The sequence below is a fragment of the Argiope bruennichi genome, chromosome 8 (assembly GCF_947563725.1).
Source record: "Argiope bruennichi chromosome 8, qqArgBrue1.1, whole genome shotgun sequence".
Lineage (NCBI taxonomy): Eukaryota > Metazoa > Arthropoda > Arachnida > Araneae > Araneidae > Argiope > Argiope bruennichi.
Window position 1 is genome coordinate 94,411,583 of NC_079158.1, and position 27,445 is coordinate 94,439,027.

The 27,445-nt window shown below is 29.1% G+C and overlaps 1 protein-coding gene across 4 annotated transcripts in view; it reads left to right on the forward strand.

Moving 5' to 3' along the window:
* The window catches only part of LOC129980820 (solute carrier organic anion transporter family member 74D-like), a 345,623-nt gene that overhangs the window by 151,010 nt on the left and 167,168 nt on the right, over positions 1–27,445 (forward strand). The gene's annotated exons all lie outside the window — the stretch shown is intronic.

A 27,445-nucleotide genomic window follows, 5' to 3' on the forward strand; every position in this document is an offset into this window, starting at 1 on the left:
TTTAGTTTTTCACTTCTTCTATTATAATCAACCCTTTTATATGTTTTATAGCGTCCGCATCTGTCACAATACTCTCTGTTATCAAATTATAATCAGAATTTATATGTTCTAAAATGAACAAGTAATATTAAAAATTTTAATTCAATTCCTACTTAGGTCAACAAAGAAAAATTTTATTTTAGTTACTTTTTATTAAATAATTATCAAAAAAATTATTAAGTATCAAAAACTTATTGATTTTTGCAAGAATTGAACTCGCATTCTTCACCTTCACGTGAAAAATACTGAAATCCTTGCATTTTACAGATTGAGCTACTGCCTGTTGATTTCAATTTTCATTACAAACTGCTAAAACTCTGTTTAAAGTATTAAAAATTAATTAAATTTAATTAATGAATTAATATTTGAAAAAAATGTATTAACATCAAGTGTCATCCCCTACAAGTTTTAAAAAATGTATTTGAACTTGAGTGGATGAATAAAAAGTATTTTATAAACGATTCAAAATTTAAACAAGATATATAAATATATATAGGGCGCGTGTGAATTAATAGTAGGAATTGAAAGAAAAATATAAGTCCCCAGGGTTTTATCGCCAAGGAACCGAGATATACAGGCAACCTGATTACAGTTTGCCTGAGTTTGGCGATCTTGTCATAAACTCAAAATCGCCAAGCAAACACGAAGACCATACAAATAAACAAGTACCTTTTTTTAATTTCGCTATAAAGCTACAGATGTAAATGTAGGTATATGATTATAATTCTATCGTATCATCTCCAAACTCATGTCTTTTGAAAATTCTGCAAATTTGAAACACACGTTTTATGTGCTCCGAAGAAAGCGTTCCATTCAGGAAATATATAATATTATAAATTCAATAATATTTCCTTCATTTCTTTCCATGTTTTTTTATAATAACACTACTTAAAATAGAGCGTAGAACGATGTTATTTTTCGCTAATTTTAAGATCAATCATATAGCAAAAGACTTTTTGATTTTCACTCGTTTTAATGACATTTATTTCATGTTTAATACCCGATAATTGGCGATGCATTATATGTAATAACAGGATTCATATTATCAGCCATTCTCACTCTGCTTTAATTTTATGGTAATTTCTTTAATTGATTCTTGATGGTAAAATTGGTTCTCTCTTCTACAAGAGTGATTCTTTTATAGACAAGTGAATGGGGGAGAGAGGAGACAGAATGATTTTAATAGTATTCTAAGCATTTGCAAAATTAGAGAGACGAAAATCTGCAATCCATAAACATGGCACATTTAAAAATATAAAGAAAGAAAAGAAAAAGAAAGATGACGCCTCCAGGTGTGTTGCAATCCTTCGGCGTATTTCACTACTTAGTAAGTAAATACATTGGGTGCTTTACACAATGCGAGCTAATTCATAGATCTGAGGTTTACGAGTTGCAAATCCAGTTACACGACTCATTACAAGGCTTTTCTACAAAAGCGTCATAAAGTTAATACTACCTCAAGAGCAATTCAGTTAACAGAGACATGCGACAGACATCACTTTAATTGTTACGGTGTCTGAACCGTCACTTAATCCTTTCTCATTGCCAGAAGCCTAACATCATCTGTAATAAGATTCGTGAGTCGAAGAACTGAGATCGGTTACGGAACAATTATTTGTAAGAAAATAATGTATAACTTTCTTCTTTTTCTTTTATCAATGTCTCGCCGTTGTTGAAAGCAGATTATAACCGTAACCGATGATTTGTAAGACTTAAGTCAGACACGAGAATAATAAGCTAAAGAAAAGTAATTAAATGATATCTTTTTTTTTTGATTGGAAATGGCGTCACATTTTAATAAACACTTTTGATTATAGATCTGCCAAAAATAGCAGAAAGAAGATCAAGATATAAATCAAAATAGTGTTATTTAGTTGTTTTTGTAGTTGTATATTGTATCTTAATATTATTAAAATAAAAATTTGAAACAACAAAAATACTTAAGTAAAAAAAAATATTTTATTTGGTAAGCAGTTATATGAGCTTTTATTGTTGAATATTTTATATCATATATATATATATATATATATATAAAATATAAGTCTATTTGATTATTGAAATTTGGAGTTTAGTTTAATTATATTAACGTCCCGTATGAAAGGAATATTTGGAGTATTTGGGGAGAGATCTCTTAATTTTAAGTCCCCCTCAGATAAAGGAGACGGCATCTGGGCCGTCCCTCTCTAAGGTTCCATGCCGCTCCGCGACGGCGGAGAGAGGATTTGGACTAGGAAGTCAGATTTGCCATGCGCTAGTCCCGCATAAACAACTTATTTTCGGTGAAATCTGGTTTAGAACCTGGATCTGTCTGGCTTACGATGTTTTAACACTTACGGTATCCATCTTATCATGAGGGTCACAGTAACTAATGTAAGAAGCATTTTGATTCTAGATGGATAAATTTTTTAGTCGATCTACAATTTGGAATTTTGATGTTTAGTCTAGACATCATATAAATCTGGAATCTATTATTATACTTCTTATAAATCTTTATATAAAAAAAATCTTTGAAAAAAGGCTTTATATAGTCTCTTTGCAATTCAGCAATCATCAGTCGAAAGTATATAAAGATCCAGGAGGGAAAATATCATCACATGCGGCGATTTCGACGCGTTTCAAACAATAGACTTGGGGTCAGATTCGGAATTATATGGAGTTAGAGGTGAATTTAGGAATTTTGATGCTCTAGGCAGTGTATATTGTGAATACTCCTACTCTTTTTAATCAATTTAGTTTCACACTTTTACTTAAGTAACTTGTTTATAATTTGTTTTATGTTAAGTCTTTGCTTCTTCGCCATTTGTTTGGCACAACATAGCCAAGTATCTTCCGCCAAATAAACCAAACCAACAGCAACATCTTTGCTTCTGTAACTTCATAAAAAAGGCACATTTGTATTCGTTTATTATGACTCATGATTCAGTGGCATTCCAGCAATATTTTACCACATACTATTGTTTATAAAATACTGCAATGAGTTAAGAAAATGAAACAAATTTCTACTTGACTAATTATACTTGACAAAGTGCTAACACTATTCTTATATTTTCTAATTTTTATTTATTTATTTATTTAAAATTTTGTATTTTTATAAATGAATTTGCCAGCTGTGCTATTAACAATTTTTCAAATCAATCTATTTGCGTCCCATCATCAGCCAAGCGACCTTAGGCTTTACTCAACTCAGATAATTGATTCTTGAACAATCTCCCGACTTTTTATAGTTTCCATGACAGGACAAAGAAGTTTCAAAATAGATCGGCATAACTTGCGTTCTGATGGACATATTTCCAAAATTCTTGCTGTTTCTGGAATCTATGATTTTGTCTTCAAAATCGCTAAAAAGTTGTCAAACCACCAAATAGTCGCCAAGCCCGGGAGTCGTTTATCCAGCATCTACTAGAGCTATCTGTAAAAGTGTTTTCCTTATCAAGAGATTTTCTGCTCTGGGAAGTAACATTACAAATGCGTAACATTGCTCTTTCCTTGAAAGAATGAGTCCCGCCAATCTCACTAGATAAATTGGTATATGGCTCCCTAGAAAAAATCGATACGGTCTAGTCTGCCTTGTTAAAAATTTGGTTTTGTATAATTTATTGTATTTTGTGAAATAAACAGCACTTCTCAATTAAAATGCTATTTTTTAAAATGAACCAATTCGACGCTTTTTTTTAATCCGTCTGGCTTCTGATCTGATATCTATCAAAATACTGAGAGAAATTTAATTATATTGTTATGCATTCTGTGTTGTGCTGAATCGATATGCTATTTCTCTGCAAAATTATCTCCATTTGAAATAACATTAATAATGGATCATGCAGTTTCTAAGAATCCTATAGTTTCTGATGACTCATGCAGTTTCTAATGAATCATATAGTTTCTGATGAATTATACAATTTCCACCGGTTTCTACAGAAAGAGAATGAATATATTACTACTGAATTGAACAGAAAAGGAAACCAAGAATTACGATTAATGGAAAGGCCTGTCACCAAACGGACTGAAGAATATTTCAAAAATCCCATGATATTGAAAATCATTTCCTTGATATGATGAATCTATTCAAAGAATTGGAAGGATATTAACTTACTAAATAATAAAACATATTAAAATGTTCCAAAATTTAAATTTATATTCTATGAGTATTATATTATAAATAGACAATCTCAGTTCGAATTTTTTGATAAAATATTCTCCTGAAATCAGCTTCTGTAACTTTGCATCAATAATGCCAGATTTCAAACTTCTTCTAACTTTAGAGTTATTAAATAAAGGCATAATTTATTACTTAATTACTTTACCAATCAACCAATCATTATGAATCCTTATTAGAGAAAAATAAAAATTAAAGGAAATTCGAATCTTTATTCCAAAACATCGAGGCATGATAATATTTTGGGATTTATTTGTTTCTACAGCTTTTTTTAATGTACTCTTAATTACAGCAATAGTACCAAGCAGTATCCACAAGCATATGCATAAACACTTTTCCTAAAGTAATGAAAAGTTGTCTAATAAAACATATTTAAAATGTTTTGAAAAACTCATCAAAAATTAAAGAAAACTTTGTTCGGGTGTAAAATTTATATCTTTGAAAAGCAAACTTTCTTTAATTTTAAAGAGTTTTTAAAAATGTTTCTTGTGCAATAAAATTGATAATATTAGAGTAAAACATTGACATTTTAACTGACTTTTAAATCTTTGTACTGTCGCAGATATGGTGACATTGGATTGCCACACATATGTTTAAAACAAATGTAATTTTCAATTTTTTATTCAAACAATGTAGAGATACCTTATCTAAAATTATAATTACTTATATTGGTTACTAATATTATTAATTATTATTGATTTTGGTTACTAATCAAAGGAATTACATCATGGTGAAGAATAAAAAAGCTGAATTATATGTATTGTAAGTTTAAAGTATGCATGTAATCCAATGTTGCCGATGCAGCACTAGTATAGTACTGAGGATTAATTAAAAGTCTAGTTTAAAAAAATTTAAATGAACCTTTTTTTCTACGTAACTCTGACTCAAAAAGTCATTGCATGCCAAATTTGTTAGCTCTACATTTAGTCACCGTAGAAAATTGTAAACCATTTTTGAGCATGCATGTCGAATGGCGTAATTTGCAGACAATACGCCAGTTTATAAACATTTATTTTTACATTTCACAGAGTTAAAATTGAATAGTTATAATGTTTCAGAGACGTAAAATGCCTATGAAATGTGTATGTTTTGTTTTTGAAATTCATCCAAAGATGAATAATCTTCATCGCCTGAACTCCACGTTACCTCTGACTACCCATCAGCCCCGTTTCGAGAAATTACGTAAATTTAGTTTCATCATTAGCCTGCCATGTGAATGATGTATACATTGCATTTGCCAAGCCACGCTCATGGGTAGCAAGAATAATAATGATTCCACGTCCGCATTTGCATAACCTATTGCAACCTACCGCAGGAAATGTAGGTCATGGCATTTGCAATGTTAATCAAAAATGACTTTTTTTTTAATTTTACTGATCAAAGTGGGTCACCTAGTCATACGCTTTCCACCTAGTAATCTATTAGTACTCTAATCGTAATATCATTTCAATTTGGAAACTTTTTACTACGTAGGTTATGACATCGAATCGAATTTCTGACATACGATATGTGTAACATCATAATAAATTGTTTATTTATTTTTCAGCATTACCTTTAATATAATATTCTTTGAAAATATAATTAAATTTTATTTGTCGACAGTCACGTATATAATAAATCAAATCAATCAATTAATTAATTCATTGGAGAGTTGAATCGGAATCTGATTGTAATATCATTTCGAATCTATCAGCTCTTTCTGGATTTGGAAATCTTTTATTGTTTAGGTTTTAATATTGAATCATATTTCTGATAAATGTGAAACAGCATAATAAATCTCAATATATTTATAACAATTTTTCAATAAACAAATAATCGGTAGCATATTTACCTTTAATACACTTACAGTCATCAATTTAAATAATAAATAAGTTAATTAGTTGATTGGTGAATCGAATTGGAATTTACCATATCTGCATATGAGTAAAAAAAGTAATGTGGGTACTTATATTCCAGCAAACTATAAATCTTTAAAATAAATTAATTATTTTATTGAAGCAAAGAATTGTTGCTTAGAAGAATCTGAAGCAAATAAATCTTTAAAATACCTCAATCGTTTTCCTAAAGCAAAGAATTGTTGTTGTAGAATTATTGTTTAGAACAATCTGAAACAAATAAATCTCTAAAATTCCTTAATTGTTTTCCTGAAGCAAAGAATTATTGTTTAGAAGAATATAAAGAAATAAATCTCTAAAATACCTTAATTGTTTTCCTGAAGCAAAAGAATTGTTGTTGTAGAATTGTTGCTTAGAAGAATCTGAAGCAAATAACTGTTGTTGTATTTATTTGTTTCAAATTCTTCTAAAAGCCTGAAAGCTCATTGCAAACGGAAATGGGAATATCTGTTGATTACTCAAAGCAGCTCACTCTTATTATGCCATATCCCATCAACTGGAATCGGAAAATGTCAACAAGAAAAATATGCAAAAAATAGGAATCAAATGCCACTTGGATACTCTCTCACAAATCCCTTTAGTTTTTCTGCTTGTTTTTTTTTCTCGCCAATTCATTTTAAATCTTTTAATTACTGCAACTGATTTTGACTAAAAAAAATATTAAAATTTACCTTTTTGTGTGAAGATTTGCAGATCATATCTGCCTTTTATTTTCCTGAAGCAAGAAATTTTTGTTTAGAAGAAGATTGTGAGAATTGGGAGCATACACTGTTGATTGATTTTGCAAAAGAAAAAAAGCAATCGCTTTCCAAAAATCCATATATTTGATTATTGCACGAGTTTTGCACATTTCATCTCCCACCAATCCGAGACAAATTAGGTGCTTTAAATATGAGGATTGAGAAGAAGGAAAATTACAAAATCGATTAAACGTAAGATTTAACTTCTTGAGCGTTTATCTATCGGACCTGAAATAGACAAAAAAAATCTACATTTTAACTATATAACTGTCGAATTTGTGATAGTAAAACAAAAATCCTATTCTATGATTTTGGAAATGAAACAAATTCATATATTCTAGTAGTTCGCATATCGTTTATTTTATAAGTTTATGAAGGAATTATTTTTGTTTTGTGATTTATTAATTATATTTTTACTGAATTGTTAAATTCATAAAAATAATTTAATGACTTATGGTCTTCAGGCATATCTTATATCTTCATTACACCAATTTCTGCTGTATGTTAAATAGCGAATTGCAGTAAATAATTATTTTATTGCACGAAATTTGTTTCAAGGCACGCAAATCAACATTGCTTCAGACTCTGTTTTTATCCAGGCCAACCCTTATTGTATTTTATATTTAAGAAAAAAAGCAAAAATGCCTTGGTCTTCAGTACTGTCTGAGAGAAAGTCCAAAAAAAGTCTGAAGATTATAAATTATTTTTCTTTACCCATAAAAATGGCACAGCCGAAATGTAAACAAATTCCGTGCAGAAACTCAGCGGAATTTTATCAACCAGATAGCCATATAATATCGCAAACCATTCTTTACTATTCTGTTTCTTCTTTCGATTCCTCTTCTTTACGATGCCTTAACAATCACTGATGGTCAGCGCAAACAAAGGTTGCGTTGTAATTTATTTCAACTAGCAGATTCGAATTCGCGTTTTATTTGTCATATTATGCAACCTTCTCTTTAAAATATAAGAGTGGAAACCCATAATTTCACGTACGGGGCGAGCAATCCATCTTTTCAGTGTAGCAAGTGTCAAGATGCCTTTTGGGATGATAAAAAAGAATCCCTAGACAAAAAAAAGCACAAAACAGACTTTAAAAGTGGCGTAACTGAAACGACGTTATCTGTTTTGGCTGTTTGCCCCTCGGTAGACGTGACTGTTTCTTAGAAATTCGGCATCGTTTAAGAAATCTAAAGATTCTCAAGGCTACATATTTACATGGAGATTCTATACAAGGTCGCCAACTGCGGTTTGTCAATGCGAATAATCAAATTTCTTCGTAATCTTTCGTTTTTGATCGTCTGTGGCGATACAAAACACAAACATGCGAGGAACTAACTGGGTTCGAGTAAACTAGATCTCTCTCCCTCTCTTGTTTTGCTTTCTTCGCCAAATTTCAATGACATTAAATTTTGCTGGAAAGAGTGTCACGAGTGTCATGGTCGTGTAGTGAAAAAATAAATAAATCTGGTTTTTCATGGAAAAAGGGCCATTTGGCGCAATTTCGTCCCAGACTCTATTTCTGTAATTAGATTACAATTTCTTGGAAAAGACACCTCTCGAGTTTTGGCGGGTATTTAATTAACACGATAATAATAGCTTTCTCAAGCAACTTTTTGCTTTAGTGGGTTTTTTTTCATTATATATTCAGATAAGGTTAGTTTATTTTAGACAGAATTATATCACGTTTGAAGTCTATTTTGGCGAACATTATAATTTTTAACTGTAGTTAGATGACCATTCAATATCCCACTAACCGAAACTCCACTCTCCAATGAAATGTGAAACCTAGACTTTATATAGCAAGCTTAAAGTTTTTTTTTTTTTTTTTTTTTTTTTTTTTTTTTGGCTCTATGAATGATGATTTTTGGATGGAATTGGATTTGAGTCCTCAATCATCTGATTCTGAAATCCTTTTTTTTAACTATCAAATTAAGGATGTGTAAATTTTCTTAGAAAGAGGGAAAAAAATAGCTTACTAGTATAATACTTATTACACAGTATGTTCGAGAAATCTTAGTGATCCGGAAAACATCAAATATAAGATATAGAAACAATATGTTTGTAATTAATTACACCAGAAATGATAAAGCGAAGGAATTACAATGCCAGCTTCTTTAATTGCGTATAATATGTCCTAAAGGTACTCAGTTTCACATTCTGCATTTACAAATCATTGAGAAATACTGAAATGAACAGCAGTTACGATACGCTGCTTTAACCCCAGAAAATATATAAAACCGAAGCACAACACTTTTAACTAGCTGGTGGATTCTGAAAATAAAATAGTGGGAGTAGTCTCCCCAAAACTTTCTCGCATACTCTCTAATAAAAGTATTTCCCAGAGAAAGCCTTGCATGGCTTTGGCGTACAATAGTTACGAAATATTGACCTTTGGCGTGAATTCATCATTCTGACTGAATTTATAATGTCATCCTTGGCGATGACATGATAAATTTTGAGACAAATACCTGGCATGCGTTTAATATTACCCGAAAATCTAATTTGCGTTTTAGACGCATTTATCCCAAACTGAAATAAAAATTTTGACACAAAACTACATTTACAGTCATAAAATCACTTATCAAATTTGATATATTTAAGTCATTGCTACTTTGAGTTATCGTGTTTATATGTTTCTGAAAGTACATATCAACAGACGGTCAATCCATTATTGGATTTGGCTCGAAATTGGATATGTGTCTAATTTATCGATGTTAAATCTGTGTGCCGAATCTTATCTATCTAGCTCTCTTTGTTTTGTAGTCATCGTGTTAAACCCTATTCGAGCAGCTGGACAGACGAATTTCTTTTGAACGGATTTTACTCAATATTTGATAGAAATCTACAAATGAATGTAAAGACGGTATACCAAATTTCATCCATCTAGGTGTTTTTGAGTTGTCTTTGTCTCAGACAAACGGACATTTTCCAAAAATGTGTTTTTCGAACTCAGGGAAGTCTAAAAGGTGGAGATTTGATAAAATCTTGAGTTCGAATTTTTTGGCGTATTTTTTTAGCGAGAAAGTGAAAATCAGACAGATCATGGCGTTTACTTAATTTCCTCTGGATCCCTAATTTTATATGAAAGGGCGGAATAACACCTTTATTAGAGAGTATGCAGAAAGGCGGGATACCCCTGCCACTGATTTAATATAAAAAATATTTTTATTCATTTGATTCAGAGGTCAGTATTCATAAAGAAGAAATAAGCAATTACAGGTGTATTTTCTCTCATTCCGCTGCTAATCTGTATATGAAGAGTTATGAAAAAAAATGCTTAAATGGAGTTTTTGTGCTTCTTCCTAGCATAGATTTAACACAAGATCTAGCTTTGCATATTCCTATTGAATTAACTTATTTTACCGTGAAAATAGTTATTATTGCACAATTACAACAATGTAATTTGGTCTAATTAGCAAGCTCATATACTTTTATTTGATTATTGCATGTTGTAAAATAAATATTGAAAAATATGTGCGTTAATATTCTTAATTTGTTTGTTATATATTAGATATCCTTCAAACTTTTTCCCAATAACAAATTTTTAAAGTTAAATATATTGGTCCTATTTATAAGTGACGTAAATAATTATATTTTATACTCTTTGAGTCAATAAATGCACCACTGTAAATATTGTGAAGCCCATTTTTTTTAATTGTCATTGATTCTAATAATTATATATCGAAAGTTATTTAAAATATATTAACTTTTTAAACAAAAAGTTTCATTTGGTACTAAAACTCCTGAATTAAGAAAAAATTAAATTTCATTATTTTAAGCCTATTACTAAAAGTCTCAAGAGAATTACTAGATCTTCTCGAATCAACCAATCAATCAATCTAAAAGGATGATATTCAAAGCTTCATAACTCTGTCAGTTTAATTCGTAGAATGGAATTTTCACAATGACGGAGAGTTTTATAGACTTAACATCTCGAGAGTTGAACCCATAATAGCAACTAAACATCCTTTGAGCTATTAAAAACTGGTTTAGTTTTGAAGAATAGTCATTGTGCTTTTTTTCCCTCATTAACGCCATTAATTTATTAACGTTTGATTCACTGCTTGCGTTAATGAATTAGTTCCATTATATTTTATTCATGGTTTAATACAGTTAAAGAATAGAGTAATACAATGATATAAATTTTACAATAGTATTTCCAGCTGTTATTTCATAATCAAGCAGAGGCATGTTGCTCGCCCTGTTTTATCTAGTTAGCTTTCATTCTTTATTTTCACTGCACTTTTTCTAATGTCTATTGCTATATAAAGCACTCTCATTAGGATATTTGCTTGTTAATATTCAAGCTTATTTACGAAATACTTAAGAAATCGCCATTATATAAATGAAGTGTCTACTTATGCTAAACAATAAACATGATAAAGATTGTTTTGGGCAAAATAAGTTAACTTTACTCAATTTTTGAATGTATGGTAACCTCAATACATAAAAACCAATCTCAAATACAAAATAAAATGAACAAGTTAGATGATTTTTAAGTTAACTTAAAAATCTAACCACCTAAATACAGCATCATCAAATATACTCTCCCCCATGTAACATTGAAATCCACTGAGACAAAGAACACAAAAAAAAATATTTTAGAAAAAGATTAACATTTTTCTAACTGGATGTGTAAGCTTATATTTAACAGTTTAAAAATTAGTCACTGAACCACTATTACAGTCGACATCCTGTATATCTGTCATATATTAACAGCCATTAAAGTATAACGATGTATTGTGCACTGGCTTTTAAATTCTGCTTTTTTTATTTCTGCAAACATCTCTGCCGCCATCACAATGACTTTTTTAGCATCATAGAACAAATTAAAGAAGATCCTCCTTTTATTTATTGCAGGTAGTTAAAAATAATGTTGCACGTGGTTAAGAAGCTGAATTGAAGGTTAAAAAAATTTAGTCAACTGTCGTTTATTATTGACTTTGCTGGTTTCTCATAGTACTATCTGTTATAATTTAACGACTTTTGCGATATATAAATAGCACGAATTTTTTTCCGCTCATTCTTTTCAGTGTACCTAGCTGGAAGGCTGTTATTAAACCAACAAACTGTATAGAAAGATGGTTCAAGATTGTTAATAGAATGCTGTCACACAAAAGGAATATTTTATGATTTTTAATCTTAAGATCAGAATCAAGTTGATCGCAAAATTGCACGAATGTCCTCGCACAAATGGCCTGAAATGGCTTCCAGACGGGATGTTAGTATACAAAGACAAATGAAATCAACCACACACATGGCAGAGCGGAAAGTTCCCCACGTGTCCGAAAAATTCATGACTGTATTATATTTATAGAAGGATTTTATTGCGTTTATTGGTTGCCCATTTTTATGACCAAGGTCACGTGCACTCTCTTCTCTCACAGAATATCTCATTTTTTTTGTGGTTACGACTTCCTTGGGAAATATATCACGAAAGCAAGTTTCATTGTCTCCTTTGGGACACGTGAACATAAACAAATAATTCGATTTTTTTTTTAAAGTGTGTTTGTCAAAATGTATTAAATTTATCAGATTGTAACAAATGTTTTTTAACTGTAACTTTATTTTGTTATGTAATATTTTATTCGATTATATTAGTCAATACAGGATTTTATAAAAAGTCGCTCTTTATTCAAGATAGGAATGTAATGATATCCCTTAATCAAATTTAAATTCTTATTAGTTTCTTAATTTTAATCGCAATTTAACTCGTATTGACTTCAGTCTAAAATGGTCTCTTATTTCTTGATCCGATTTCCATTTTTATTTCATTAATTTTACACGCACTGTATAGAACTGCTCACTTCAGCATTTTCTCACGCTCCGAGTGAAGGGATTAAAATCCTTTATGTTTGTCACATTCTTTTAAAGATACCTAAATTTCACGTCTTGAATCTACACGTGCCAAAGAAATCCCTATCAAAATTTCATGGTAAAACCAGTGAGGGGTAAATTTAGGTCTCTTTTGCTCTTCTGGTTATAGAATCCGCGATGTAGACGGACGTCAGCGTACATCGTTTCTTCCTATTCATAATATGCCTCTCGTGGTGAAAAAATCAAAGTTTTAAAATTTCAAAAGTTTTTTCTATCCGGCTATGCAATTGCTAAAATATGTTCGTATGGATAGAGGTTAATTTTTCATTAGTATAGTTGTAATTTAAGATCATAGTAAATATCGACCTATATTATATTAACAAATTAGTATTTTTCAAAATTTGAAAATATGAATAGACAAATACATAAAATCTATCTTAAACCCAGAATGGAGTCAATACACGTTCATATATTATACAGGATCATAACTAAGTTCTTGGCTAATTGCAAAACGTTATGTCAAATGACTATTGAAGACAGTACTATAAATTTTTTGACATTGCATGCCTCTGTTTCTGAAGTTTTTATTAGTAGTAGTATTGAACAAGTGGAACAGCTAGTGTGAAAGTGAATGGGATTTAATTTTTAACGGAATGAAGTTGAAAGAAAACAATGATATTTGTAACTACGCGATATAAAATTATTTATTTTTGTTCCAGGAGAATTTAGGTAATGTTATCGATGTTTGCCCAGATTCTGCGTCCAGTGCTATATAACAAGTGTTGAGCAACCTGTGATGGAAACTAAAATAGTATCCTGATGTTTCTCGAGCTAGAAAGGAAACTCGCTTCCAGATTTCAAAAGCCAATTGGTCTAATTAAAAATTCAATTAAGAAATTTACAATTCCTAAGAGGAAAAACTTATCTAAGCATAATAACTCTTGCACAAAATTTTTTTCACATAACTTGACAAGAGGTTATCCTTATCATGTATATGAAATATTCCCTTTCTATTGAAGTTTTATATCCACCTAGAACTTTTTCCCTCGCTGCTTGTAGTATTAAAGCTGTTTGTTGATTATAGCATTACAAGTATAGTACACTCTCGAATATCCGGTTCGCAACTAGCTGGCTTCTGTACTATCGGCCTGGTTTTTCATAAACTAAAAACTGTAAGTTTTGACTTTTATCTTAGAGTTACCTATTCGTATCTGTGTGTCATTTATCAGTGAAAAATAAAATCAGTTTGAGTCAATTTTCTTAAGAATTAGACCCAAGATTTACGTTAATGTTTTGTTTATATTTCCAGCATTTGAATTAGGCATTACAGAATTTATGTTAAAACGTGAACAATTTACATCCTTTAACTTATTTTTTTATCGTATAAATTCTTGAAACGTATGGTGCGGTATATAAACATATATAAATTATCAGTACAGAGCCTTCTATTTTAACTCGACACGTTACCGGCAACGGCTGCTATGATTCACCGGATCACGGCCGCGTTCGCATTCTACGTGGCTTGAGATAAATGGAGGGCTTAGTTCTCAATAAGAAGCGAGAAAATACATATTATAACAGTGAGTTTTGGATAAAAATTTTGTATTCTAGTATTGCTGGGCAAATAAATGAGATCATAAAACTCCGGCCTATCCGGCTTTAAGATTATTCAGCCTGATCTTCTGCTACTCCCCTTAAGCCGGATACTCGGGAGTGTACTGTATTTAGTTTTGCACAACGAAAAGAAACATGCAATTGGATATAGATAATAGATAAATCTATAATCTATATCTATACCATATAAATATGACCTCACGTGGTTAGGCTCCCTTAATAATCCATAGGATGCTGCCATTTTCAAGAATTTGCTTATAAAAAAACTATTACCACATTAAAGATGGATGTCAAAAAGTATCACTCAAGTAGAACCTCTATAATGATGTTGAAAGACTTTTCCTTGTCATTTCTATCCTGGAAATTGGTTAGACATCCATAAGCCAAAACACACCGTTTTGAGAAAAATATTTTAAATGAAAATAAAACATTGCATTTATAAATATACTTTTATTGAAAGAAAGAAGGAAATATTTGAATACCGTAAACAGGCCGTTAGTCGCTTGAAATACCGTAAATAAGCTGTTAGTTATAAGAAGTCGTTTAACAACAAGCAAAGACAGTAAAAATTTGCTTTTGCCATTGTGCAGCGCCTGGTTTTTGTTGTGTCTCATTTCAAATAGTAAATATGTCAGACATTTTCTTCTCAAATGGTTTTCTAAGTCTGTCCCACTTAAGAATAGTGAAACATAAATCTCTAAAATCGATTTTAAAATAATATTTCGAACTTTCTAGAAAGTGTGAGTAACATACAGAATCCAAAAGGAGTGTTTTGTTATCTAGTTCAGTTTATCATACGTTTTTCAACAATGTACAATGTATCGCGATCTCAAAATTTTGATTTTTTGAATTCAAAATTCTGTCACATTTTTCTGTTGTATTATGTATCTCTAATCAGGCTATTACTTATAAATAGTCAGACTTATAAATAATTAATATCAGATTTTATCATTCATATGTTTATGCAATGTTTTTTTTTTTTTTTTTTTTTTTTTTTGCATGACTAAAAAATAAAGTCTTTGAAAAGATTTATAATATAAACAAAATTTAAGTGTGGAAATTCATTAGAATCTCGAGTTCGAATTTTTCGACAATTACAATATTTCGCATACGAGAAAATAAATATGTATTTAATATATAAATGCAGTTATGGAAAAAAATGAAAATTATTGTTGTAAAATATTCTTAAAAATATTTTAATAATTTATTACATTTAGGGAAAAAATTGTACGAAATTATTGAAAAACTAATTTTTTTAAAGACTTTTTTTAGAAATGTAAAAATACTTTTTGTGCAAGAATGAAATATGTAGGCATTGAAGAAGAGATTTAAAATTTTTAACTAAAAATCATGCTAAAATGTTGAAACACTCTTTCATCCAAATCTAACGATGTATCCAGTATAGCGTTTAAAAAGATTTTTTGCATTATGCATATCGCATCACACGTGACGCATTTAACTAAAACTAACCAGCCTGTAAACAATGTTATCATGGTTTATTACCTTCTAGACAGTGCAGGTAATTGCCTATGGCCGCAAGCAGATGAATTAAAAGATTGTACTTTTCTATTTGCCAAATAAATAAATTTATGACAAATGAAATCAATTTATTTTAAAATATTGAGATAATATAAACGCTTTATCATATTTTTGTATTTTTTATCAGTTCAATTATATTTATAAAATCTTTTTTCTTCAATAATATTGTGTACAAACGAAAATCATGGAGTCTGAAGTCGCAATAAATAAAGTCAAATTAATATTCATAAAGTTAATAAAATAACAATTATTAATCTAAAATAATGATAAAGCATGGTAAAAAGGAGTTGAAATGTGAACCTGAATTGACCATCTTATTAAAAGAGACACCTTTTAATGGGTACTGGTTAGTGCAACGAAATACTTGAATGAATGTTAAATAGAAATTGAATCATTTGAATACAAATTAAATTTCAATTTCCTTCTCATTGCTTGGATTTGGTTATACTGAGATTCTCTGAAAAAAATATCTTTGCAAGCTTCATTTCGAAAATTTGTTGTTGTCAGATTAGTGATGATAAAGCATTCCAGTAGACTTTCTATGAATTTCGCGTTTCTAATGCGCTTTCGCTTGCTTAGTTAAGAAGACAAATGAAATTGAGCATTTTTACTATTTTCTAAAATGATCATTGTGAGATCTTAAACACATTATTATTTTATATTTAATCGTTGTATGAAAAATTCTTGTTTGAAAAGATCAGGAAAAATGGAAATAAAATAAAAAGGAATTAGGATTCTGTACTTTTTTTACCTCAAAATAATGATCCTATATTATCGTTTGCTTAATTTCATAAATTGCATGTACAGCAAGCTAATTGTTTTGCATAACAGAATTTTTCTTTTGATTTTTTTTAGTTACAAAAATAAACTGTTTTTTTTTTTTTTTTCTGTTTTTCTTCATTCTTTCTTAATGGTCTTCCAGTTGGCATGTAAAGGTTGTCTCAAAAATAATGCAAGATTTGAATTTGCCAACATTCGTGATGTAAATGTTGGCAACCCTATTAAAAAAATGATAGCTGATAGTTTAGGATTAGTAAAAATGGTGCTTATACGATAGAACAAAGTGTTAACGCAAGATATAAATTAAACAAAAAAATACAGTCTTTTTTTCCTTTAAATTGTTATATTTTTATTGAATCGTAAAGTATGCAGGATAGAGTTATGTATAGAATAACACATAGGGCAAATGACCTTCGCGGATTTGCGGGCACATAGCACTCTTTTGTCGAAATTTTCCATGATCATTTTGCATGAAATATAGTTGAATTTCGTTGATACTGCGTTGAATTTCCTCCTTCAATGCACGTGTGCTTGTGAGCTTGTTAGCATAGATATTTGACTTCAAATAATTCCATAAAACGAAATCCAATGGTGTTAAATCAGACGATCTACGAGGCCAAATCTCAAATTTTCAAATTATAGCCGCCAGACTTTCTTTCCTCTTTTTTTTTTTAATATTGTTCAACAATGAAAACAAGAAGTTCTATCGTGTAAAACTCCATTTTTACCAACCCTAAACTATCAGCTATCAAATGGGGTTTTTTTTAATAGAATTGCCAACACTTTACTGCACGAATAGTTACAAATTCAAATCTTGCGTTTATTTTGCGACACCCTTTATAATAAGTTAGGTGTTTTTTGCATAGCAGTATATTTCTTATGAGTTTTGATAACAAAAGTTAACTTTCTTTACTCATTTTTTGCAGGGTTTTTTTTTTCTTTCTGAATGGCCACATATCACTTTTAAACTTTCCACTTTTTAAATTTATTTACATTAATTAAAAAATTTCAACACTTAGATCTTTTCTAACATTTGACATACGATTCCACGAAAGTAACAGCTGACGCAGCATTTGACGCAACCTTTTTGTCTTCTCGACTCGGGCGCGTTTCGAAGCCGCTATTTATTTCAAATTCATATCCATTATCTATTATTTTTTATTGCTTAAGTAGCCTGCAGTCACTGATTTCATTACGGTGAATCTACAAGTCGGAAAGTAGTTATATTCTCATGACCAAATCATCATTCAAACCTATTCAGCCTTGAAGGCCTTGGAGAGGGCTAAGTCAATTTTTTTCTTTTTTCGCCTTTCACTAGACGCAACAATTTACGCTTTTTTCTTCCCATCAACAACACAAGGATTAACAGTTAAGTACAGTTATGTCTTTCTTGCTGCTTATTGTGTGATAACGTAATAGATTTTGAATTGTTCGCCGCTTTCGATTCCTTTGACTGAGAACCGGCGCTGTCGTTTCGTCTGATACAGACCTGCGACAAAAACAATGCCTCCTTTAGATGTCGGCGAAGTTCTTTTGACTTTTTTTTTAATTGATTTCGCTGAAACTGGGCTTTTGCTTTTTTGTCTCATGCACTTATCACCTAGTTAAAAAGAGAAGTGAGTTTTTTTTTCTTTGATCTGGTTTGCTTATTTGTTTTATCCTGTTTTATAGACGATTCTTGGAATACATTTTTCTTGTGAGGAAAAGAAAAAGGACAAAGTTTTTCTGTTTTAAAAAAAGTAAATCTATCCACAAATATTAGGTATTTATAAATTAAATGCACAAAATTGGTCTAAAAAATTAGTATATATGTATTGCTCGAAGAAAATTCAATCAATGCCATTTCTTCGAATAATTTCTAATAATTTTAAAGTTTTTTTTAACTGCCTACTTTTTAGAAAGTCTGAAATTCTTTTTTTTCCGAGTAGGTAAGTTTACTCTTAAAATAAGTGATTCATTAAAAGATGTGGCGTGTTATTTTGATCCGAACGGTCTCAAATAAATGAAAATTAATTATACAATTTTCTATCAAAAAAAAATTTGGAATAAAGTGATCTATTATATTTTATTTATACTTTTCAACACACTTTTTTAAGCATTTTATTTAGAATGCATTACTTTACTTTTGGAAAATGGCTTGAAAATTGATTTTAAGTTTATTTTTGACGCAGATATAAAGTGTGTTTTTTAAAAAATGCATTTAAAGTGACAAAATTTCTATTTGAATGACATGTAGAAAGTTTCCTACAAAATACTTAAGATAAATTTCTCATTTTTGTAAATCTTATTATTAATCATTTAATTGTTTTGCTAAAATAACTAAAAATACACTTCATTATTTGAATCTATATATAAAAATCAAGACTATATTTAGAATAAATCTTTCCTAAGTTAAAAACATCTTTATATTCCTTCTAACTATTTAAAGGAATATATAAATATTATAAATAAATAAGAGGAATAAAATAAAGTAAAAATATCCGCGATCAGACTATTTCTGATAATGAAGAAGTTTTTTTGAAATGTACAGAGTATTTGAGAAAACTTAATTTATTAGAAATTTTAAAAAAATTAATATTTAGAAATATATCTGTTCTTCTGCGAAAAGACAATTTCGATTGGATTATTTATAGGATATTGTAAAATATATTTTTTAAATCTTCCCATAGAATGAATCATATTATTATTTTTGTTTCGAGGAAATTCGAATTTATACTTTTAAATCTGCAAAAATGAAGTTTTCAGAAGCGTTCAAGAATATGCTGTTCAAGATGCATGTTATAAATGGAGATATACAAGAGGTGTTCAATTGAAAATGTACGAAACGTCGTAACAACGTAACCGTTAACATATTTGTATATAGCGCTATGGGAGAACGTAGCGAGACATCTAGAGATGCGGTTGGAGTCTCCGGCGTAGATCGGAGAATGCGCAGGAGAGAGAGCAGATGCTCTTAGAAATAGCGCCTTCGAAATACGTGGCAGTGCATGTGAAGATGGCTCCACGTTAACTCCGATGTGTAAGGTGGACGCTCGAAGACTACGCAGGTCCATCAAGGACAAAAGACAGGAGCTACCCACGGAGGGTATTTTCTTAAACACATTCGAATTTGAAACTTTGTAGACAAGTACGTTAACAACAGTTATGAGATGAGTATTTTTGTTCATAACGTAGTTTATGTGTAAACAAAAATTCTTTTCTCATAACTATCTTCCAGTTCCTTTTTATTCTTTATAATTCACTATCACAAATATTATGGAACATCTAATAAATATTTTTATTGAATTCGCAGCCATCTGGTGCTACTAAAATGTAATAAAAAATTACTTCAAATAATCGATATAAATTGATAACTAAGTTCTAAAAATATTAAAACATTGTATTGTTATTCAGTATAAGAAAATCTACAACATTTTTTTAACACATCAGTAAGATAGTGAAAAATCAATTACAAAATCTATTTTTACTTGCTCGAAATAAATTAAAGGAAAGTGAACAAAAACTGGAGAAGGATATAATCTTCCGTGAATTCTTCAACCATTTATTTTAAAACCTTCTAGGAAATCTAATAGATTTAATAAATAAACTAATCTTGGTATAGATGATACTACAAACAAACTTTTCGCTTAAATTTATTGTTCCGAAAATATCATTCACCAAAAAAGGATAAATAAAAACAAATTCAGATGAAAACACCAATAGGAAAATAACTAAAATATTACAGAAAAAATATAATTGATTGAAATTCTGAGAAACTGCGTAGAATAAATTCATCATCATCGATATCGTGAAAATCTTTTTCATTAGTCAGTTAGAATTTTGTTGCCATACAATGCGTACAAAAATATTTATAAATACAGCAAATAAATAGCAGGAAGAATGACAGCAGGTGAATTACGAAAAAGAAAATAATGTGGACATAAAAACGCAGCTGATAATCTCCAACATACACAGTTTTGTTTATATCGCTGATGAAAGCAGGTTTGTAAAAATAAGATTATTTCAAACTGTTTCCCGTTTAATTTTTCTTCTGTTGACGTCGCGGATTTATTGACGGAAACGGACATATATCCGAATCAACATAATGTTCTGAAGCGGTAGTAAAAGTGCTCGGTTGTATCCGTCAACAATCATTAGCATAAAGTTAACATGCGATATTCAACAAAGAAAAAAGCATGCGAAAGTAACCAGTTCCTCTTCATTCGGTTGAAGTACAAACTAGTGGGATCTTTCTCCCTTCAACTTTCTCGTAAACTTACAGCATGCAGTGCATTTTGTTTTTAGCGTTGTAATGTAATGAAGATAATCGAATTTTCAATTTCTTTCTGTTGACCGATTCTATTTAAATTTTGACACCTGTGTAAAAATGTGGTGTCAAGATCATGTACCAAATCTATGTTACTTTTGGTTGTTATGTCTAGGTTATTTACTTTTGATTGTATAGGATACACATGAATTAAAAAAAAAAGATAGCATACCCAGTCATAGATTTATTTCAAGATTAGACATATATCTACAACTTCATTGTAAATATTATATACTAAAATTCACTCACTAGTTTGTTGCATTTTTATCACGTTTATACAAATGGGCAAATTGAAATACATTCAGGGATTTCATTCAAAATTCATTACATATCTACAATTTTAGTAATAAATATATGCACCAAATTTCATCTATATAATTCGATTTGATGTTAAGTTGTACGTCCATATGCAAGAAGAAATATAAACAGATATCCTTCTTAATGGCAGAGTTTATTGAAAAAATCAATAATTTTAAAATTTAAGATTGCATACGCCGACGTCCTTGCACAGGGGTAGTGCATCTAAACCGTGATCTGGGTGTCCCGGGTTCGAATCCCGGTTCGGGCGTGGTTGTTCTTCAACTGTTCTATCTGTGAGGTGTGTGAATGTGCCTCCCTGTAAAAAGCGGTTGTGCAAGCGAATATGTGAGTTTCATCTTCATATGAACTAGAAGTCAGACTTCTGCCCTCGGGTGATCAGGGGTCTTTACCCTCAGAAGCTACTGCACCCCCTTTCCGTGGCAACGCGGTCACGACATCATCAAGACTGCATACGGTATATCTCAGTCTTATTCGATGCAAGCACAATTCTAAAAATGAGTGTTTGGTACTCAGAATGTTTGAAACGTGGAAACTCGTTAAAATTTTCTTGTTGCAATTTGCTGATGACTACAGTGTTTCTTTTTTTTTTTTTTTTCTGTCTACTTTTAAGAAAATAAAAACATTTAATTTCACAAAAATAGCTATTTTGATATATTTTTCTTCTGAAATATGCATAAAAAAATAAATATAGGAACCTTACAAGACAAGATATTCTTAAAATACCCTAATAAAAACGGTACTTTTAACTAGTTAATTGGGTTCGATGTGTATACTCGTCAATTCAAATTTTTATTCTGACGCAGTTGATATGTAATTTATCAATTAAAAAAAATCTTATTCGCTATATTATGTTTTATACAAAATTTACTATGCAACCATTTTTATTGTGTTCGACCTGTATAAGCATCATCAGTTTACTTCAAGATGGTTATTTGAGAGACTTTTTTAAAAAAATTCCGCAGTTAACTGGTAAAATGGAATTAATTGCCTGTGAATGAGATTTCACAAAATATCAATCTCATATATCAGTCAGACAGATTTTTTATAATATTTCTGACAATTTTCAGCATATTTTTTTATTCTGTTGAAAACTTGCTGGCGGATGTTTTTTACTGTACTGAATATTTCAAAAATCATAGTACAAATTTTAAAGAGCGATAAACAGATATAAGCATGCAATGCATATATTCTCACACAGTGATTTCAATTTGAAAAAAACTTCACAAGGAATTTCATTACGACCTCCATTCCACATGATTGTCCAATCTCGCTAAACCAACTGCTTTATACGAAATTCCCGGTTATTTCATCTTTGACGTAATGGTATAAGCTACTGAATATCTTAGTTTGCAAGATACCAAAGTCTGCTGGCTTAAAGAACCTGATCTGAGTTAATAGAACTTCGAAGGCACGTAGAACTTGCCATCGTCTTACGCTTCTAGAGTTGATAAATAAATAATTGTATTAATAAAAATCACCCTACCAAATAACCCTAATGTTAATTAGAGTCATATCGACATGCATGTAGTTAATTGACTAAAATAATCTTGTGAATAAATAAATATTTCATCACTCTTCCAAAATTATAAGATTCTTTCGATCATTTAAAACTATAATAAATAAGTATAAATAATCTATGAAAAGGAGGAAAAAAATAAAATACTTCTACTCCTCAAAATGTTCTTATCCTTTTAAAGTGTCAAAAAAAAGCAGCATAAACCTAGAATTAAATTCGATTATTTCATGAGTTTCAATATTTTTTCATATCACCTCCATATGAAGTTTACAAATTTATGAGAAATTCATTTTATTTTGCTATATATTTAATAAAAATAAAAACGTAAGAATGCAGTGATAAAATATGTCACAAAAGTAATCGCATATTGAAAAAATCATAAATAAATTAACATCTGTACCTTTTTTTATTTTTGCATTTTGTTGACATTTTAAAAATCGTTTGACTCTAATATTTACTTTCTTACTTATTTATGCTATATTTTTTTATTATTAAGAATCGTAATTGTAAAGGGAATTCTAAAAGTGATTATTTTCCAACAAATTCGGCATATCATGAAAATAATAAATGTATTCTATTCTACAGTGCAATATGTGATCAAACACTGTAAAGGGGGGGAAATTGAATCTCATACAAAGTTAAGAAAATTTCGTCCAGCAAAGTTTAAGGTTTATAATTTAAAAAATTGCGAAAAATCCTTATTTGCATGCTGTGAGGATTTAAATAGAATTTACTAAAATATTTACCATTTGAATTTCACCTGATATTGTTCGACGAATACTCAGATCACAAAAACATTCAGCCTGGGGAAAGAATTTATTAGTGCAAAAAAAAAAATAGAAAGCTTAGGTTTTCCTTCTCAAAATCAACGATAAATAAGGCCATAACTTGTTACACTCCTGAATCAACGTACAGGAGCACTATATCGATGGTTTCAAGCCTCCACCGGTGGAGAATTGCGGCTGTTTTCGTTTCTGAAATATGTTCCTTAAATTCGTTCGTTTTCATTTCTTTTTCACTTTCATGTTTGTGTTTTATCATTTCAGAACACAGCAACTACCATCACTTGAATTTTATTGAGTTATGACCATGTATGTTGTGGTAATCTGTGCTAATTCAGATTTCCTCAATCATCACTTAAAGTTTATATCTTCAGTATTGAAACATCCTGTATTGTCTTACCCATTAAATCGTATTATTCCCTCAGTAGATTGCTCTTTTAAAGAACACATTGCTGAATGCGTCAAATTTTCACATGAATATATCAGCTACTAGTGAGAAAAAGATGTAATACAAAATTTCTGTTGAATTGGATTTATCTCTATCTTTATCTGTAATCAAAAGTTAAAATGAGTTGAAACGTTGAATTATTACGATGAATATTACGAATTGAAATAAATATGATTTATATATATAAGTTTTCTTTTTTATGAAGCAGAAATTCATACAATTTATTTTCTTAATAGTTCTATTTATTCATATAAACTCTGCTAAGAATTTCAATTGCATACAGATTTAGAAAAAGAGCAGTTGCAAAATACACTTATACTTCTAAAATCACGTTTTAAAATATTAAAACAACAATGTTTTATTGTGTTAAGCAAAGGATAATTGCAAGTGTGCCTAAACAAACTATCAGATATGCGGAAAGTATGTTTGTATTTTTATATTTAACAAAATCATATAATTTTATCAAGTTTTTACAGCCAATGAAAACAAATATCCTTTTAATTCACATACATTATCAAAACTGTAAAGAAATGAAACTTATTATATATAACAACCTATGAAATACTTTTTTTTCACTTTTTTAATTAAGAATTTAAATGGAATAATAGATGTTTTGCTAAGCAGGCAGTTAGCATATCAAAGTAAAAAGTTAGCCATAATATCTTTTTTAATTTTTTTTATTATTTCCCTCTCAATAAGGGGGGAAAAGAGCTAATTAAAATGCCAAAAATATCCGTGCTGCCATCTATCGATTTTAAATTTTAGCCAAAAAATGTTTGTTGTATTTGTTTTTCAGCTTTGTTGTTTTTCAAGAAAGCAACCTGTTTTTCTTAAAGTAATAGCAGTTTCGTTTGTTTTCTTCCATTTTTTTTCGCGTTTTTCGTTTTTGTTCTTTATAATTTCTTTCAATATGTCTTTATATTGGAAATTTAACTAGAAAATCATAATTTTTTCATAAAAATATGGGAAAACTTGTATTTAGCTAATTTGAATTTTAATTCTTTTTTATAGTTCAAAAAGTTATAATTTCGGACACATCAAGAAAAAAAATATATACCATTGAATGAAAATATGCTTTATTTCTGGACTTCGATTTTTAAAAAAAATGTTTTTATACATTAATTTCTTATTTTTTTCCATTGAAATATTTTTATTAAGAATTATGCATTGTATTTAGATTTGAATGCAGACGATTTTTTTTAAACTTTTGTTGTAACTAAGCAGCATAAAAAATAAAAATGGCAACATTCAATAATTTTATTTTGGGATGAGATTTTTAAAATACATACGTTTTAAAAAAAACCACAGAAAAAGAGAAATTTCTGCTTGGAAAAAAAAATAGAATTCTGCTTTTTATTTCAGTTTAGGTATCGTATTTATTTTGGTAAGTAATTTGTTGATTTTTGTAGATGTGCACTAATATTTTTATTTTCTTGATTTATTTAAGTCTTTTAGAATCTTCCGCTTTTTTTTGTAATTTCCTGATAATTAGGATAATTAATGCAAAATTTAAAAAAAAAATGTTCATTTATAAAAAAAATGGGAATAAAAAATTCACTTCTTAAATAATAATTTTAATTTTTGCAAAAAATACGATATTTATTTACACTTTTTTTTATTTCCATTCTTTATTAACTTAACAAGCAGAAATAATTTTTTTTTCTTGAAATTTTAAAATAAATAATTATTAATTAGAGAATTATTTTATTGCAAATAAAGTTATTATTATTCCTTTAAAAAATGTTAAGAATTTCTCAATCTATTAGTTTATTTGTCCATTTTTAATAAATGAAAGTTTTTGCTTTTGGAATGAAAAATCGAATTTTAATTCCTTATGAAGAATGGAGTTTAATGAATGAAATTTATCTCTCGAAGATATTATATTCATTATTCATTTTCATGTATGTTATTCATAGTTCATTTATGCTATTATATATAGTTTTTTTAAAAAATGTTTGAATTTTATAAACGTAAAGAAAAAAATAACCGAATGAGATGTCATTGTTTCTGAAAAATACATTAGTCACAATAAATTGTATTGTTTGTAAAATTAATTGCTATTTTTTTCATTTTTGTATTATTATTGTCTAAAAATTAAATAAATAAATTTTAGTGATTAAGAACTCTCCACACCGTAATTCAGAGAAATCTCAAAATTCTTTAACTTTATCTTAATTTTCTAAAAGAAATTAATCAATAAATAAATTTTTTACGGAAGAAATTAATTAATAAATAAGTTTTTTTACTAAAGAAATTGATTAATGAATAAATGTTCCCCTTCTGGAAATAAAATTGAAACTTTCTTTACCTGTTTAAATTAATAAACTCTATATCTTCAGACTAACTCATTATTTATATAACTTTGAAATGTATCTTTTAAATTTAATTAAGAATAACTTAGCGATGAATAACAAAAACACATCATTAAGTATTAATTGATTGCATTCTCTTAAATGTGAAGTAATACCAAACTTCGCTTCAGTAAAACTACTTTTCTGAAAAACTTCATTCGAATTTGATTTTGTTTAATTTGTTTAAATCAGCTGATTAAAAAAAAACATTTAAATATTAGAATATTTTATTGAATTCGATCTCTTTTAGCATAAATATTTAAAATTTATTGTATTCACTGGAATTATATAATATTTAGCTAAGAGACAGATACTTAAAACAGAATGCGTTACATTCTACAAAATTCCGCGATATGTTCCTTTTTTTTTACATTCATTCGGACAAAATTAAAGCAAAAAAAGAGCATGGCATTTAAATAAAAAAAAATGAAAATGAAACTAGAGATTAATCTATTTTAATACATAGATTTTTCTTAATATCATGAAAAATCTCACTGGTATGCTAAAAAAAGAAAAACAGAAAAGAAACATAGCAAAATAATGAGATGAAGAACGACCCAGCTTTAATCTGTTGAATTTGTTTATTGAAGAGCAGAAAATTCAATGCCCTATCAATACATTTGCACTAGAGCTGTTGCCATGGAATTCGTGACGTCGAAATCGAAAAGTTATTTTTGGTTCTTCAAATTGTTCCACAATAATGCAGATTTAATGAAGAATTGTATCAAAGGAATTTTATTGTTTCGTATGAGACTATTTCTTAAATAACGATCATGAAATTTTCAATTAAACTGAAACACAGATATTTAAGATTTCCGGAAATAATGAAAGTAAACGCTATTTCTTCTTTCTTTGTATAAATTTATCAACTTTGGAAGGTCTGATTGTTTTCCCAAAGAAGAACCTCTTAAATTATTCAATGGTAAATATCAAAAAATTTTAGATAAATCTGAATATACAGTTTAGGAGAATGGAATTTGTTTCATTTCACTAAAAAGTTCAAACTCGTCCTTACAGATATGACAGACATCAACAGATTAGAAGATTGAAATTTTTTTTAAATTAATGTGAAAAATATACACAAAGAATTCTGTTTTATTCTATATTTGTAATTCAAGATGACTAATAAAGTTGCGCATCA